Source organism: Colossoma macropomum, unplaced genomic scaffold (assembly GCF_904425465.1).
Source record: "Colossoma macropomum unplaced genomic scaffold, Colossoma_macropomum, whole genome shotgun sequence".
Lineage (NCBI taxonomy): Eukaryota > Metazoa > Chordata > Actinopteri > Characiformes > Serrasalmidae > Colossoma > Colossoma macropomum.
The window spans coordinates 21,185,286-21,203,654 of NW_023494797.1; positions in this window are offsets into that span (position 1 = coordinate 21,185,286).

Sequence of the window (18,369 nt, forward strand, 5' to 3'; positions counted from 1 at the left end):
GCTCAGGTGAGGAAGAGCAGCGACCTGTTGAGGCTGTAGGAGTTTCTAGTGATGCCCTTTGGGCTCTGTAATGCTCCAGCCAAGTTTGAGTATCTAATCAAGCAATATAATAATGATAATATTAATATTAATAATAATAATAATGATAATAAAATAATAATTATAGCTTTATTTACAAATGCAACTCAAAGTGCTTCACAGCATGATTTGATAAAACAGAAAGGCTGTAAAACTGAACAGCAAACAACATTTATATATATATATATATATATATACATATATATATATATATACATATATATATATATATATATATAAGATATAAGATAATTATAATAAGATAAGATAAAATAATAAGATAATAAGATAAGATAAAATAATTGTTTTATAAAAATAAAAAGCAAAGAACTGAGAAATCAAGAGAGCAATAATTTAAGAAGAAACAAAATGAAACTAAAACAAAAACAACATTCTAATAAATACAAAAGGAAACATATAAAAAGATCCACTAATGTAATGATAAACTATAAAAATGTTTGTAAATAATGCTTTAATTGTTTGTATCCCACTGAGTAAATGGCTAAATTAAATGTAGCTCTATTAACGCACGAGTTAATTATCAATTAGATCATTATTAACTATCACTAACAAACTGCTAGATATTTAAGATCTTTAAGTTGCTCATTATAGACGCCTGTTATTATCTGTTACTATCTCTCTCTCTCTCTCTCTCTCTCTCTCTTTGTCTGTCTCTCTCTCTGTCTCTTCTCTCTCCTAAACATGATCTCGCGCTCTCTCTGTCATTATTTCTCTCTCTTTCTCTCTGTCTGTCTCTATCTCTCTTTGTCTCTCTGCTCTTTCTCTGTTCTCTCTGTTTCTTTATCTGTTTATTTTCTGTCTTTTCTCCCTTTCTCTTTCTGTGTCTCTTTTTCTTTCTTTTCTCTCTCTCTCTATATTTGTCCTTCTTCTTTTTTCTCTTTCCCCTCTCTCCTTTTCTTTTTTCTTTTTCCATCTCTCTGTCCTCGCTCTCTCTCTCTCTCTCTCTCTCTCTCTCCCTCTCTCTCTCTCTCTCTCTCTCTCTCTCTCTCTCTCTCTCTCAGACCCTAGAGATCTGGGTGGTCTCTGAGTGAGCAGCTGTGAGAAGCTGACAGAACTAAACGGAACATGAGAGAACCTTCAGAACCCGACAGGATCTCCTGCTCCGCTGTGAGGAGCAGCTCACTCGACCATCTGCGTCCTCACAGCTTTAAAACACACAGACGTTCTGTGTTACTAATGAGACTCTCATACGGCAGAGTTCTGAGAGGGTTCTCTGCGGGAACTCGGAGGAACACATTCTCACTCACGGTGTTAAAGAGAACCGACAGTTTCAGCCAAACGTCTCCAGACTGTTCACTGCAGAGCTCTGAGATTGTTAGCGTCTCTCTGAGCTGAGGAGCATTAATGAAGCTCTTCAGGAGGAGTGTCCTTCACACTGACCAACCCTCTCCATGTTTCTCTCTTTTCTCTTTCACTCTTTCCTCACTGTCGCTCTGCTTCTCTCCTTTTCTCTCCTTCTTCCTCTTCCTTTTGTCTATTTTAGTCATTTTTTCTCTCTTTCCTGTCTCTCTCGCTTTTACCTTTCTTTTCCTATCTCACTTTCTTTCTCTGTTTTTCTCTCTTCTACTTCTTTTCCATTATCTTCCTGTCTCTCTATTTCTCTTTCTCTTGTCTTTCTCCTTTTCTACTCTATTTCATCTCTCTTTCAGATCCTTCTCTCTCTCTCTCTCTCTCTCTCTCTCTCTCTCTCTCTCTTTTCTCTCTCTCTCTGTCTTTCAGATGCTTCTCTCTCTCTCTCTCTCTTTGGTTTCTATGTTTGTTTATTCTCTCTTTCTTCATGTGTCTCTCCATTTATCTCTTTCTTTTCTTGTTCAATCTTGCCTCTTTCTCTCTCTCTCTCTCTCTCTCTCTCTCTCTCTTTCTCTCTCTCTCTCTCTCTCAATCTTAGAACCTTTTTGAAAATGGTTCTATACAGCACCAAAAAGGGTTCTGCTATTGTTACGATATCAAGCTTGTTACCTCTGTGTGAGGGGGCCGAGCTCGCCGGTAGGCAGGCAGTAAGGACTGTGTTACGACATTGAGTCACCCTGTAACAAAGGAAAAGGGCTGGAATTCCAACGAGGAGTTTCAGGCAGCTGAGAAAAGTGGGTTCTGTGGGAGAGAGTTTCTCCCTCTGGGAACACTGAGCTCTGGGACTCTGCAGAACGTTCACATGCACAAATAGCTACAACTCAATAAAGCAAAGAGAAACAACAGAAAAGCATAAAAGGTCCCTTTAAGAAATCATAAGCCTTCAAGCCTGCGAGTGGCACATGTGACAGCTGCCCCGTAAGTGTTAATATGCTATAAGGCAGGGCTGCCAGAACCACAGGGGGCGAGTGGGCATTTGCCCCACCACTTTTCACAGTACTGTGGTGATGCTCCCACTAATTTTTGAGTTCAGACTGCGACATAAAAACTTTCGCTTTCCCTAAACTGCACGAACAGGCAGAGTAAAACTGAATCAGTCACAATCTCTATTTCAGGTGGACGCGTTTTTAGACCTGCCTTGGTCGGTGTGGACTGTCAAACTTTTTCTTAGTTTGGTTTTGACGTGTGAAACTCCACCCACATTCAGGATCTTATCTGCTTTGTTGTCATGGCAACTTCAGCATGACAAGTTAGGACAGAAGCCATTACAGAACGACAGTTCTTAAGTCTATAATCTTATTTCCAGATTAGTAAACGGTTTTACAGAAACATCCTAAGTTACCAAAATATCCTAAATATTGTCTTAACTTTAAGATGAACTCCAGAGTCTTAACTTCTGTTTAACCGTCTGTTTCTATTGTTTTATGCAGTGACCTGTAGTTTAGTTCTCTATAACCAGCAAAATGACACCACATTCATCTACACTTTGACTTTGACTTATGTCGGGTTTTTTCAAAGCCCCAGACGCTGCAGACTCGATCTCCACCGCCCCTCTGATCACCTTCGTGTGTTAATGTTGATGATGAAATATTACAGTGATGGTGGTGAATAATGAGGAGACGGAGCTGAACGTGTGTCTGTTTATTAGGAGGAGTAACGTTAGCGCGCTCGGCTAAAGCTTTTGGGAAATGGAGACTGAAACTGGGGAGTGGCAATGCTCTGATAAACAGCAGGGGGCGCTCTAACAGTATTCACAACTTACAGTTTATCGCGCTTTAGTTTTATTTGACCTTGTTTACCTCAGTAACGGTAGCTAACATTAGCTGTCTGTCTAACTAACTGGATTACGTGTTTATGTTTCATCTGTGCGCATATGGTCGGTTGCTAGGTAACAGACACGACAGTTGATTGTCGACTTCAGTTGAGTAAGTTAAGATTTTCCTAACTTGAGATAAGAAAAGTTGCTGTAAGATAAGATCAGATTGTTGAATTAAGATCAGATTTACTTCTGTAACACGAATTTGTGAAAAATCTTATCTTGACCTGTCGGATCTTAAGATAGGAAGTTTCTGTAATACGGCCCCTGAACTGCACTAATGCACGAGGGGATTCAACACCAGAGCGCGTTTTTTTCCACTGTGCATTTTCTCTGTATTGTCTGCACAACCTGCTGCTCTAACGTTCACTCTTTACAGACGTCTCACATGTGACTGTTTGTTTATCGATCAGAAGTTTTGCAGGGATGTATTCGCTGCTTCCTGCACTATGAGCTGCTGTAAATAACAAAAGACAAGCAATAAAATAATGATATGTGTTTGATTATGAATTGTAGAGCATATTTTTGGCCAAGCATCAGTGACCATGAGCAATTTTAGTCAGTGGCCTAACTGCACTGCGTCACTCAGCACTCAGCCAGCTGTTTTTTTTTTGCCCCACCACTTTTGGAGGTTTGGCGCCACCCCTGCTGAAAGGCATACAAAAGACCTTCATACTTGAAGACAGGACAAACCACACTGCCCTCCTCTTTGCCCTCTGTTTGGTGACTAATCTGATTCCTCTTTAACAACATGAAACATAAAACCATCCAGAATTTCACTTCTTGGAATGGAAAATAGAAAAACCTTGTGCAGTTAGAGAGAAGATACGGAGGTCCATGACCTCTTCCCTCAAAGCTTAACATTTCTCGACACCCTCCCCCGGTGTACACAGCAGCACTGTGACGTTCTGTGTTAAACCAGATGTGGAGCCTCTGTGATAACCCGGTCCAAAGTTTGATGCGTTCTGTCTGCCGTGTTGTTGAGAGGAAATCTCCACAGCACTTCCCTTTTTTTCAGTGTGGTAAACCTCAGCAAAGCCCAGACAATTTCGTTATTTTTTATTATATTGCGGCGCAGACAGGCTCTCCCTCTCTCTCTCTCTCTCTCTCTCTCTCTCCTGCAATACAGCTAAATGCAGTAAAGGAGATTGTATTGGGGAGTAATTTAAAGTCTGTGACACAGAGCTTACAGGGCAGAGCCGTATCGCACCAAGGCAACACTTTACACCCTCTATTACTTAATAAAGTGCTTCTGCAATCCCTGCTCTCCTCCTTCATCCCTCGCTCCTCTTCTCTGTCCCAGCGGGACGCCAGTGGACAAGGATAATCCCAGGAAAAGTCTGTATTAGCGTCCAGAACCCTCCACCGGCGGGGATGCTCGCTAGTTGCCTCTGTTTACATCCACACTGAGCTGTAGAAACGCATTTATATGTTAAACACAGTTATTAAAACTGTCCAAACTGTGGCCCCAGGGCCAAACGCCGCCCCGCAGATAGGTTTTTATTTGGTTCCTGGTCTCTGTTTTAGAGAGTGTTATAAGCGACCCGCTAGCCGGTATGTTGCAGTTTTTCCTTTCACCTGATGGGGGCAGTATTACCTAAAGCTACAATGTAATGCGCGGCACTGCGGTAACGAAGTTAGCTAAAATTTAAGAGCCTTTTCTTCTCTGACCTCCATCTTCATTTACTGACTACATTTAGTCTAGACTGCAGCCATAAAGCTCAAACTAACACTGAGAACTGGCGAAATGGAAATCTGAACAGTTTTTCATTGAGAGCTGCAGAAAATGAGCCACATATTTAAAAAGACTGTAATTCAGTGCCAACAGACGTGAAACAAAGCATAAACATTGCAATAAATGTTCAGGAGAGAAAGTAAAGCAGCTGCATCTTCTTATCAGAGCGAATCCAGTAGCTCAGTAAATATTAACCCTTTCAGGCCTGGCTGTTTATTAGGGGTGTAACGATTCTGAAACCGAGATCAAAGCCGGGGTATTAATGTCCACGGTTTTATGTCGCGGTTCTGGAAGACAAAACCACGACACCACGATTTAATGCTTGAATGTTGCTCGTTATGGCTCTGGAGACGTAATGGTGACTCTCCCAACATTCCTCATGAGAAAAAGCAGCGGCTAAAAAGGAGACATGAGATACAGGAGAGATAAAGGAGAGAAAAAGGATAGATAAATGAGAGATGAGATACAGGAGAGATAAGGGAGGGATGAGATACAGGAGACATGAAAGAGAAATGAGATACATGAGAGATAAAGGAGAGATGAGATACATGCGAGATAAAAGAGAGATGAGATACAGGAGAGATGAAAGAGAGATGAGATACAAGAGAGATGAAAGAGAGATGAGATACAGGAAAAATAAAGGAGAAATGTAATACAGGAGAGAAAAAGGAGGAATGAGATAAAGGATAGATAAAAGAGAGATGAGATACAGGAGAGATAAAAGAGATGAGATACAGGAGAGATAAAGGAGAGATGAGATAAAGGAGAGATAAGAGAGAGATGAGATACAGGAGAGTTAAAGGAGAGATGAGATACAGGAGAAATAAAAGAGAGATGAGATACAGGAGAGATAAATGAGAGATAAAGGAGAGATGAAGGACAGATAAGGAATAAATAATAGAGAGATAGGAGATATAAACGACATGAAAAAAATATGGGAGAGATAAAAGATAAACGAGGGATAAAAAAGAGATACAGGAGAAATAAAGCAGATATGAAATGCAGATGAGATAAAGGAGAAATTAGATGAAGGAGAGATGAAGGAGAGATAAAAAGAGGTCTCTCCTTTTATCTTTCCTTTATTTCTCCTTTATTTTTCCTTTATCTCTCCTTTATCCTTCCTTTATATCTCCTTTATCTCGCCATTTCTCTTTTATCTCTTCTTCATCTCTCCATTATCTTTCCTTTACTTCTTCTTTATTTTACTTTTATCTCTCCTTTATCTGTCATGTATCTCATCTCTCCTTTATCTCTCCTTTATCTTTCCTTTATCTCTCCATCTCTCCTGTATCTCTCCATCTCTCCTTTATTTTTTCTTTATCTCTCCCGTATTTATGCTTTATCTCTCCTTTATCTTTCCTGTATCTCTCCATCTCTCCTTTATATATGCTTTATATCTCCTTTATCTCTCCTTTATGTTTTATATCTCCTTTATCTCTTCTTCATCTTTCCATTATCTTTCCTTTACTCCTTCTTTGTTTTTCCTTTATCTCTCCTTTATCTGTCATGTATCTCATCTCTCCTTTATCTCCCCTTTATCTTTTCTTTTATCTCTTCATCTCTCCTTTATCTCTTTCAATTCTCCTCTCTCCTTTATCTGAGAGGGAAAACTGTAAACACAGCACAGAACTGACCTCATATTTACCTGCTTAGTTACTATAACAGCTGACAGCACATGGCGGCGGCTAAAGGCTAATTAACCGCAGTCCTGCGTTTTACAGCAGATGTTTGGGGTGAACGTTCAACGACTGCAGTGTTGTCACGGCTTTTTCACAGTATTGAAGTGTTTTCTTCAGCTGATACTGTGTTTACATGTTACCACTGAAAAAGGCATCGTTCAGTGTACTGAGTTGGTGTTAAACAGCGCTGATGACAACGCTGACATGGTGGTAGCATCTGCTGAAAACTGGTGATGATGAAAGACCCTCTGTGAGCCCTTCAGATGGAAAAAAGACCAGATGGATGCCAGAACTCAGCACCTTGGGGTTCCTCCTGTATTACAGGAGCACCAATTCCATTTCGGAATATTTTCATCGGAATCGGAGCTGTCAGAAATCTAGAGGAACCCGCTTTTCTCCTCCAGGCCCCCCTGTAGCTACGCCTCTGCACCCCACATCTCAGCTGATCGACTGCATTTGAATTAAAGGGGAGGAAACTGGGTGCATCTGATTGTTTGCTGAGCTTTCCCTTTAAAGAATACATTAGCAGGTAGCAGAGCTTGTTTTCTGAAGGGAAAGGTAAAGGGCCTCCGTCAAGCTGAGTTCAGAAATAGTTTGATGAATCCTGCTGAAAACACTCATATCACATCATGTCACATTTTCTATTTACTTTCTGACAAGAACAGAGGAAGCCTGGGGGATTTTTTAAGACTGAAGCTTTATTGAATATCCAGCAGGGCTGAGTGATGGATGGAGCGTTTCATTAGGCGTGCCACCCAGCGCCGCCACTAGGAGGCACTGTTGGAGCTCCGGGGGAGATTGGTGTTTTTTGTTTACATGCAAAAACAATTTTGCAAAAACAAAACAGAGAGAGAGCACACGAGTACGTGTGCGTTATCCCCAGGTTGTCGGGCTCTCAGATAAGGGCTCTTTGGCTGATTGGAGGGAACCGTTACATGCAATGCGAGCGGTACTTGCAGCCTCTTAATATTCTGAATGATCCTCCGAGCCTCCATCTGAAATAGATCAAATAATGAAAATTGAGAGCGAGGGGGAGAAATGCGCGACGCGCTTTGCATAACTTCTGATATGAAATGAAAATTACGGCCGCAACAGCAAAGCTCCCTCTCGCGCTGCAGCGCCTTGTAGTTCTTAACCAATTTTGGTGGTGAATCTATCCGGTTTATCAGCGTGACGGCGGGTGAGAAATGACTCCGCGGCGCGTTCGTGTCTGAGCAGGTCCGGCCCTGTTATCGCAATCTGGCCGATCTAAAATACAACATCTACCCGCGACCGAACAGTGCGAGGGTTTTCTCACATGAACACTGCAGAGTTTCAGAGACAGTGGAGGCCGGAGTGGAGCAGATCCTGTATGAGATTAAAGGGCCCATATCACAGAAAACAGAACGTTCCTCACTTATGACGTACACCAATCAGGCAGAACATTCTGACCACCTCCTTGTTTCTACACTCATTGTCCATTTTATCAGCTCCGCTTACTATATAGGTGCACTTTGTAGTTCTACAGTTACAGACTGTAGTCCATCTGTTTCTCTGATACTTTGTTAGCCCCCTTTTACCCTGTTCTTCAGTGGTCAGGACCCCCATGGACCCTCACAGAGCAGGTACTGTTTGGGAGGTGGATCATTCTCAGCACTGCAGTAACACTGACGTGGTGGTGGTGTGTTAGTGTGTGTTGTGCTGGTCTGAGTGGATCAGTTTTTAAACACCTCAGTGTCACTGCTGGACTGAGAATAGTCCACCAACCAAAAATATCCAGCCAACAGCGTCCTGTGACCACTGATGAAGCACTAGAGGATGATTAGCTCATACTCTACAGCAGCAGATGAGCTCTCTGACTTTACACCTACAGGGTGGACCAACAATGCAGGTGCTTCTAATAGAGTGGACAGTGAGTGGACAGCAGCACTGCTGTGTCTGATCCACTCAGACCAGCGCAACACACACTAACACACCACCACCACGTCAGTGTTACTGCAGTGCTGAGAATGATCCACCTCCCAAACAGTACCTGCTCTGTGAGGGTCCATGGGGGTCCTGACCACTGAAGAACAGGGTAAAAGGGGGCTAACAAAGTATCAGAGAAACAGATGGACTACAGTCTGTAACTGTAGAACTACAAAGTGCACCTATATAGTAAGCGGAGCTGATAAAATGGACAATGAGTGTAGAAACAAGGAGGTGGTCAGAATGTTCTGCCTGATCGGTGCATGTAGACACTGTTGAAGGTTCAAAGGCACAGCCCATGCAGTCCTTACACGCTGAAACAACCCATTTTCAATTCACTGCTTTTGTGATGTCACAAACATGAGCATTTACATTTACATTTACTGCCTACAGCAGTTTAGCACCCACACTGAAGTTATTTGAAGTGTTTCAGCCCAGACTGCACAACACAGAACAGCCAATCAGCTCGAGCGTTCAAAAGTTTGGGGTCACTTGCCAAGTTTTTTTGTTTTTTTATGTACAATAATAACTCATGGTCTGGATTTGAATAATACAGCCAGCATTTCTATTCAATATGTTAAGAATTCTGGTGGAAGATGGTTCTTCATGGGTTCTTCAGTGAAGAACATGGTTTTATGTAGAACCATGAACATTCAAAGAACCTTTAAGGTTCTATATAGCACCAAAGGCGTTCTCCTACTGTATACAAGCTAGACATCATAACAATAGAAGAACCCTTTTTAGTGCTATATAAGACTCAAAAAGGTTCTATGTGGAACCATACAGCACATTCTTCGACCTCAGGAATGCTTTCACGGTGCAAAAAAAACTTTTAGCCATACATATATAGAACCATTTTCTTCATTAAGGAAGAGTTTAGGTTATTAAATGATAAATACTATACTGTAATTATTATTAATATAATGAATTCTGGATATTACATAAGTTAGAACTTCATTCTTGATGTTCTTCAGTGTTCTCAGCCATTTTAGAATCTTCTACAGCTCTGATCACCACTCTGGATCTTCATTTAATCAAAACTTCATCAAGTTTTGGAAACTTCTTCATTTATATTTACGGCTTCCTACCTGGAGCGTTTGGTTCATTTTGGGCTACCAGTTACCACCAGCAAAACCATAATCAACCATAACCATACTGGAAATATATGACTGTGTTTCTACTAAATACTTCAGCTTTGAAATTTATTATACTGGACAAGCATTTAACTAGCTGATCAAGAGAACTTGTTTCATCAGGTGCAACAGAAACATTAAGAGTGTGGTCTACGTAGCTGTGGATGTCAATGTCCACTGATGATAAGGCTGAGCGGCCGCATATATAATGAGATTAAAAGTGGCCCACAAGTAGAGCCCTGTGGTACACCACAGCAAACTGTCAATTACAAATTCCAAAAAGGTTCCAAAAGACTGTCTATCAGTCAAATAGGTGCAAAACCACATGAAAGTCCAATCCAGTTAAAATCCAATCAAATATATCTAAAAGTAAACAGTGACCTACAGTATTAAATGCAGCATTAAAGCCCAAAAAGATGAGGATTGATATTTTGCTCTCGTCCATGTTCAGTCTGAGGTCATTAACTGTGTTTATTAAAGCTGTTTCTGTACTGTGACCTGAACTAAAAACGCTATCATTTGTCCAAGACAAGGCAGATTTGAAGGTCTGTAATTACTCATAATGGATGAGTACAAGCTGTGTTTCTTGAGCGGTGGTCTTACAACAGCAGTCTTAAATGGACGTGGAGCAGGGACCCGAGACGTTTTCATACTTCAGGATTGCAAAAAAATAATAACAATAATAAAAAAACAATAATAATAATGATTTGGCGACTGTCACGCTCTGAGTTCCAAGAAAAAAAGGACATTTGTGGTTGTTATTGTTGTTGTTGTTGTTTGCTGGATTAAGGTGTGTATATGTGTTGTGTTATTTTGTGTTGGGCTGTGGGGAGGTGGTGGGTGGTGCATTTACCATGGAGTGAAGATATATGGCTAGTAGTGACCTTCCTCGCTGTTCCAGCTGTACTGCATGTGCCTCCTCTGCTGGTGTAAATAAAAGAGCACTTCTCGAGGCAGAAATAATGGCCTCTCCCACATCTCCTTCTACACTGACACTATAAAAATAATAAAAAGCTATAGAATATAATACATAGTATGATATAAAGTGTAAGTGTAGTAAAGACTCATTTAGATTTATTTAGATGTTTTCAGAACCTGCAGTAGCTGTGCTATTTAAGTTAATGCTCCATTTTCATTACAGTGAGTCCAATCGCTTCCTTCGACAACCGTTGCCCACTTTTGGGAGCGTGTCACTAAAATACATGCAGGTTGAGGTGCAAAGAGGGAAACTGGTTGAGACTTAGAGACCAGTTCTGAATGAACCAAGGTGGCTTAGTAATATTTAAACTTCAACAAATCATCCAAAGTAAAAAATAGTTTTTATAAAACATCGTATCTCCTGCTCAGTGTGTGTTCCAGTGTTCAATCACACTGCATGACTACAGATGACCCAATCGGTTACCGCGCCGCACATCAACAGTCCGATTGGTCTCTGCCCAGTTCATTTGCATAAAGTTTGTCTAGAAACAGGTGCGCAGTTCATCCAGTAACTTAACAGCAGAGCAGATGGACGAGGACAGTTTTAGCAGTTTATTTAGATCAGACATAAAATGAGAAGCAGATCTGGGAGGACAATAAATTAGAAACAGAAGGAACTGAGTGGAGGAGGAAATATTCACAGGAAGTGACATCAGCAGTCAAATGTGTGAGTTATGTGTATATGTTTTTGTCTCTTTTCTGAATGCAGCGCTTTATGAGATGTTTTGTTTGATCTACACTCTTAAAAAAGATGGTTCTTAAAGGGTTCTTTAGCTAAGTGAATGGTTCTATAAAGAACCCTTTGCAGGATTAAAGGGTTCTTTGCATCATGAAAGTGTTCTTCAGATTGATGAATGTGCTATAGATGTTTTTATATAGAACCTTTTTGAAAAGGGTTCTATACAGCACCCAAAGGGGTTCTTCTATTATTACAGTGTCAATCATGTGACAATAGAAGAACCCATTTGCAGGCTATATAGAACCCTCTTCAAAAAGGTTCTATATAAAACCGTCTAGAGCACATTCATCAATCTGAAGAACACTTTCATGATGCAAAGATCCCGCAAAGGGTTTTTTGAGTGTTCATGATTCTATTTAAAACCAGTTTCTTCACTAAAGAACCGCTGAAGCTCCATCCTTTTAAAAGTGAAGTCATTTTTAAAAGATCTTATAAAAAAATTTGCATGACGTCATAGTTCATGTCATAAATCAGCAGCTGAAAATTTCAGCACCCCCACATTCTTAGAACACCTGGCTGGCTGGACACACACAGATTCAGAGCTCAGCCCAGTTCACTGTGCATTGTTTTGGGATATCGTCCTCCAGAATTTATGAGCAGTTGCTACTTTTCATTTAATGTGGTCAACAAATCAACAAAATGTGCATTAATTCAGTAAGGAATATTGATTGCTGTGTCTTAGAAACAAAGTCATAAAACAGCTACCATACTAAAACAAAGTGTTCTGTCTTGGCAGTTTAACGTCCTGATGATCAGTGCTGGAGCTCTGCTACCTGACCTGAACTTAGCGAGCCCTACAGAACATTGAGTACATAAAGGTTTTCACGTACAGCATCAGGCTGGACTTGGTTTCAGATGAGGTTTCATATGTGTGGATCAGACACAGCAGTGTGGCTCTTGTTTTTTTAAACACCTCAGTGTCACTGCTGGACTGAGAATAGTCCACCAACCAAAAATATCCAGTCAACAGCGTCCTGTGGGCAGCGTCCTGTGACCACTGATGAGGGACTAGAGGATGATAAGCTCATACCGTACAGCAAGAGATGAGCTATCATCTCTGGCTTTACACCTACAGGGTGGACCAACAGCACAGGTGCGTCTAATAGAGTGGACAGTGAGTGGACAGTGTTCGAAAACTCCTACAGTCTGTAACTGTAGAACTACAAAGTGCACTTATATAGTAAGTGGAGCTGATAAAATGGACAATGAGCGTAGAAACAAGGAGGTGGTCAGAATGTTATGTCTGACCGGTGTATACTGAAAATAATTTCACTGCTTATTGTTGTGTTATTGCGTAAGTAGCTAGCGAGCACCCTGTCAGTGTTGTGGTCACTTTGCTATGCGCTAGCCTTGCTACCTGTGATCAGGTTCAAGCTGCACCGCTCTGTCCAGGCGCTGAGGAGCCAGCAGGGGACCTCGCCGAGCCAAGCATCGCTCTCCGCACAATCCATAACAGCCTCTTATAACGACACCCTCCATCACTTCCTGCTCTGACAGCCTGCGCTAATGTTTGATTCTGTAGCTGAGCTGAGGTTAGCGCGCTAATGGAAGGCGTCTGCAGCCCCGCGCTGCGGCCCCCCTGTTTTATTACGCGGGTTTGCGATGTGAGTGATGTGTGGGTTATGGAGGGTTTAATGAAATGCGTGGCACTCCGTCATCGCCATCGCCCCCGAAAAAGCCCAGACGAAGCAGAGCAGGTATTAAGTTTGAGGTTAAAGACAAAGCAAATAAACCGTGAACGCTTCACATCTGCATCGCACTTCACGTCTCACTTTATACTCTTCTCTCACTCCATCTATCTCTCCATCTTTATTCTGCAGAAAATGGGGGTCGGGACCCGGCGATAATTCTCCACGAGTCATCGTCGCTTCTGTAGTGGAGACGGAACATTTACTTTACGTGGCCTTCTGAGGAGGAACCGTATGGATGGAACAGATCTACAGACCGCTGGAGAAGAAGGAATCACGATCGGTTATTATTGGCGGGTAAAATACTCCTCACTCTGAGAGAAAGAGGGAGAGAGAGAGAGAGAGAGAGAGAGGAAACAATAATAGTAAAAAAAGCCTGCGTGTACAAGAGTGTTAGAAATGTTGGAATCACTCATCATATTAATAATTGCTGTTATTTATTCAATTAATAACACACTGTAAACTGTAATATACACCACAAGATATTTCAAGTTGCTTGGGAACATCAAGAAGTTATTAATGATAAATGATAGAGGGTAGTTATTAGTATTGATACAATATCTGCCTCAAAATTTGATCACCATGTTTTAAATATGAGGCATTCTGGATATTAATTTAATTAATAAAGCTGTAGGCTGAATGGGTGGAGCTAAACTGCTGTAGGCTGAATGGGTGGGGCTAAACTGCTGTAGGCTGAACGGGTGGAGCTAAACTGCTGTAGCTGAATGGGTGGGGCTAAACTGCTGTGGGCTGAATGGGTGGAGCTAAACTGCTGTAGCTGAACGGGTGGAGCTAAACTGCTGTAGCTGAATGGTGGGGCTAAACTGCTGTAGCTGAATGGGTGGGGCTAAATTACTGTAGCCCGAATGGGTGGAGCTAAACTGCTGTGGGCTGAATGGGTGGGGCTAAACTGCTGTAGCCTGAATTGGTGGGGCTAAATTACTGTAGCCCGAATGGGTGGAGCTAAACTGCTGTGGACTGAATGGGTGGAGCTAAACTGCTGTGGGCTGAATGGGTGGGGCTGAACTGCTGTGGGCTGAATGGGTGGGGCTGAACTGCTGTGGGCTGAATGGGTGGGGCTAAACTGCTGTGGGCTGAATGGGCAGATACATGTAAACTTGTTGGTTGTTGTGACATCACAAAAACAGTTTTTTGGAGTTAAGTGTCCATATATAGACAGTATGTACTATATATATGCAGTCAGTGACTGTATATATCATATATATCACACATACAGTCAGTGTTTCAGTTCCTCTGTGACTGTATCTCTTGCTCTCATTCATTCAGCTCATGGGTTCTTGTTCCAGTGGAGGATCTCGAGGGGAACAGGAGCTCCATCAAGCTGCTGCTTTTGTCAGTTTGCTGCTTGTTGATTTATCCATAGTTTCGCTGTGAGCATCTGCCCAGCATCGTCTGCTGAAGGTACTGAAGGTTTCGCTTTAAAAGATGTTTAAAAACTGTACGACAGTGCTACAATCACGGTTCTATCAGAGCGACATACAGCACTGCGGCTGGACTTCAGCCTGGACTACGGTGGGGTCGAAGGGTCAAACTGGGACAATTAGTGACATGAATAATTTATCCCGTTAGCGAGTTATTAAGGCATCGCTTTGAACAGCACTGGTTTACATACTACATCAACCTCAAGGGAAATCCAGTTGTTCATGATACGAGCCCTTCAGCATATACAGTACAGTATATCTGACACTGTGTAGAGCCAATGGCTTCATGTATGTGGACACATCTGTGCGTTTGCTGGTGCTTCAGGGGAATCGGGGCTGTCAGAGTGTTTCAGCTCTGCTAATGGGCTCACACGGAGCAAACAAAGTCACTTCCCTTTAACGCACCCGCGGACAGAGGACACCAGCGCCTCAGCAGCTGAAAGTCAATCGACATGACAGATAAAATCACCTCTGTTCTCTCACGCACACCTCCTCCCCCCCATTATCTGATCAGAATCTCTATTTTAATCCGAAATACATTAATGCCTGGACTTCTCCAGCGCCTCCTCGGGGGAACGCGCTCTGTAATCAGGATTAAAACGCTCTCTAATTGTTCTTTTCTGCAAGTGCCAAGTGATCTAATGACACATCCACGTTTGAAGGCAGATGGAGGTGGTCTCATAAGAGAGAGAGAGAGAGAGAAAGAGACCCCCTGAGAAACAGAGGGATGGTGTGAAAAAGACTGTTTGATAAGAATACATTAATGTGAATAAGTACAGTGTGTCTTGTCATTAAAAAAACACGATAGATCTTTATGCCAGGAAACCCAGCTGAGGCCTTGTTTATCACTTCAACAAACACATGACAAGCTAAAGTTTCCGGGATGAATGAATAGATGGTAAAATTAGTTTGAATTAAAAGTGTTATCCCTACAAACACTGTGCTCCCTCCTTAATGGAAAAATGTTTCTGCTTCCAAAAAAAGCATGAACAAAATTAAATATTGACGGAGAAACACGATTTGTGTCAAAATGCCGCATTAGGGAAACTTGTTTTGATTGAAAGCCATGAAAAATGTTAAGAGGGCACTGTGAGGCCTTTACCTCACAGTTTAATTACATTAATGGAACGATCTACCATATTGATTTTTGACTTTTGTTGCCAATGTTAGCCAATCAGGGAACTGGAGGCTTTTTTCCTCTTTCTCCAAGAGACACGGATTCCCCAAATTATTGGAAAACTAACTGTTTAATCGACTTGAACACACTTGAATATCGTAAAAAATGCTAGTTAAAAGATCCGCGCAGTCGTTTCAATGTGTTCCCTACAAAACACACGTCAACAAAACACACGTCTACAAAACACATCTACAAAACACACGTCTACAAAACACATCTACAAAACACACGTCTACAAAACACACATCTACAAAACACACGTCTACAAAACACATCTACAAAACACACGTCTACAAAACACACGTCTACAAAACACACGTCTACAAAACACATCTACAAAACACATCTACAAAACACACGTCTACAAAACACACGTCTACAAAACACATCTACAAAACACATCTACAAAACACACATCTACAAAACACACTTCTACAAAACACACGTCTACAAAACACACGTCTACAAAACACATCTACAAAACACACATCTACAAAACACACTTCTACAAAACACACATCTACAAAACACATCTACAAAACACACGTCTACAAAACACGTCTACAAAACACACGTCTACAAAACACACTTCTACAAAACACACATCTACAAAACACACTTCTACAAAACACACATCTACAAAACACATCTACAAAACACACGTCTACAAAACACATCTACAAAACACATCTACAAAACACACTTCTACAAAACACACTTCTACAAAACACACATCTACAAAACACATCTACAAAACACACGTCTACAAAACACATCTACAAAACACATCTACAAAACACACTTCTACAAAACACACGTCTACAAAACACACGTCTACAAAACACATCTACAAAACACACGTCTACAAAACACACGTCTACAAAACACACGTCTACAAAACACACGTCTACAAAACACACATCTACAAAACACATCTACAAAACACACATCTACAAAACACACGTCTACAAAACACGTCTACAAAACACGTCTACAAAACACACGTCTACAAAACACACATCTACAAAACACACGTCTACAAAACACACATCTACAAAACACATCTACAAAACACACATCTACAAAACACACATCTACAAAACACATCTACAAAACACACATCTACAAAACACATCTACAAAACACACGTCTACAAAACACACGTCTACAAAACACACGTCTACAAAACACGTCTACAAAACACACGTCTACAAAACACACGTCTACAAAACACATCTACAAAACACGTCTACAAAACACACGTCTACAAAACACATCTACAAAACACACGTCTACAAAACACACGTCTACAAAACACACATCTACAAAACACACGTCTACAAAACACACGTCTACAAAACACGTCTACAAAACACACGTCTACAAAACACACATCTACAAAACACACTTCTACAAAACACATCTACAAAACACACGTCTACAAAACACACGTCTACAAAACACGTCTACAAAACACACGTCTACAAAACACACGTCTACAAAACACATCTACAAAACACGTCTACAAAACACACGTCTACAAAACACATCTACAAAACACACGTCTATAAAACACACGTCTACAAAACACACTTCTACAAAACACACGTCTACAAAACACACGTCTACAAAACACACTTCTACAAAACACACGTCTACAAGACACACGTCTACAAAACACACGTCTACAAAACACGTCAACAAAACACACGTCTACAAAACACACATCTACAAAACGTCTACAAAACACACGTCTACAAAACACATCTACAAAACACATGTCTACAAAACACACGTCTACAAAACACATCTACAAAACACATCTACAAAACACACGTCTACAAAACACACATCTACAAAACACATCTACAAAACACACGTCTACAAAACACACATCTACAAAACACACATCTACAAAACACATCTACAAAACACACGTCTACAAAACACACGTCTACAAAACACACATCTACAAAACACACGTCTACAAAACACACGTCTACAAAACACACGTCTACAAAACACATATACAAAACACACGTCTACAAAACACACATCTACAAAACACACATCTACAAAACACATCTACAAAACACACGTCTACAAAACACATCTACAAAACACATCTACAAAACACGTCTACGAAACACACGTCTACAAAACACACGTCTACAAAACACACGTCTACAAAACACATCTACAAAACACACGTCTACAAAACACACATCTACAAAACACATCTACAAAACACACGTCTACAAAACACACATCTACAAAACACATCTACAAAACACACGTCTACAAAACACATCTACAAAACACACGTCTACAAAACACACGTCTACAAAACACATCTACAAAACACACATCTACAAAACATCTACAAAACACACGTCTACAAAACACACGTCTACAAAACATCTACAAAACACACATCTACAAAACACATCTACAAAACACACGTCTACAAAACACACGTCTACAAAACATCTACAAAACACGTCTACAAAACACATTTACAAAACACACATCTACAAAACACACGTCTACAAAACATCTATAAAACACGTCTACAAAACATCTACA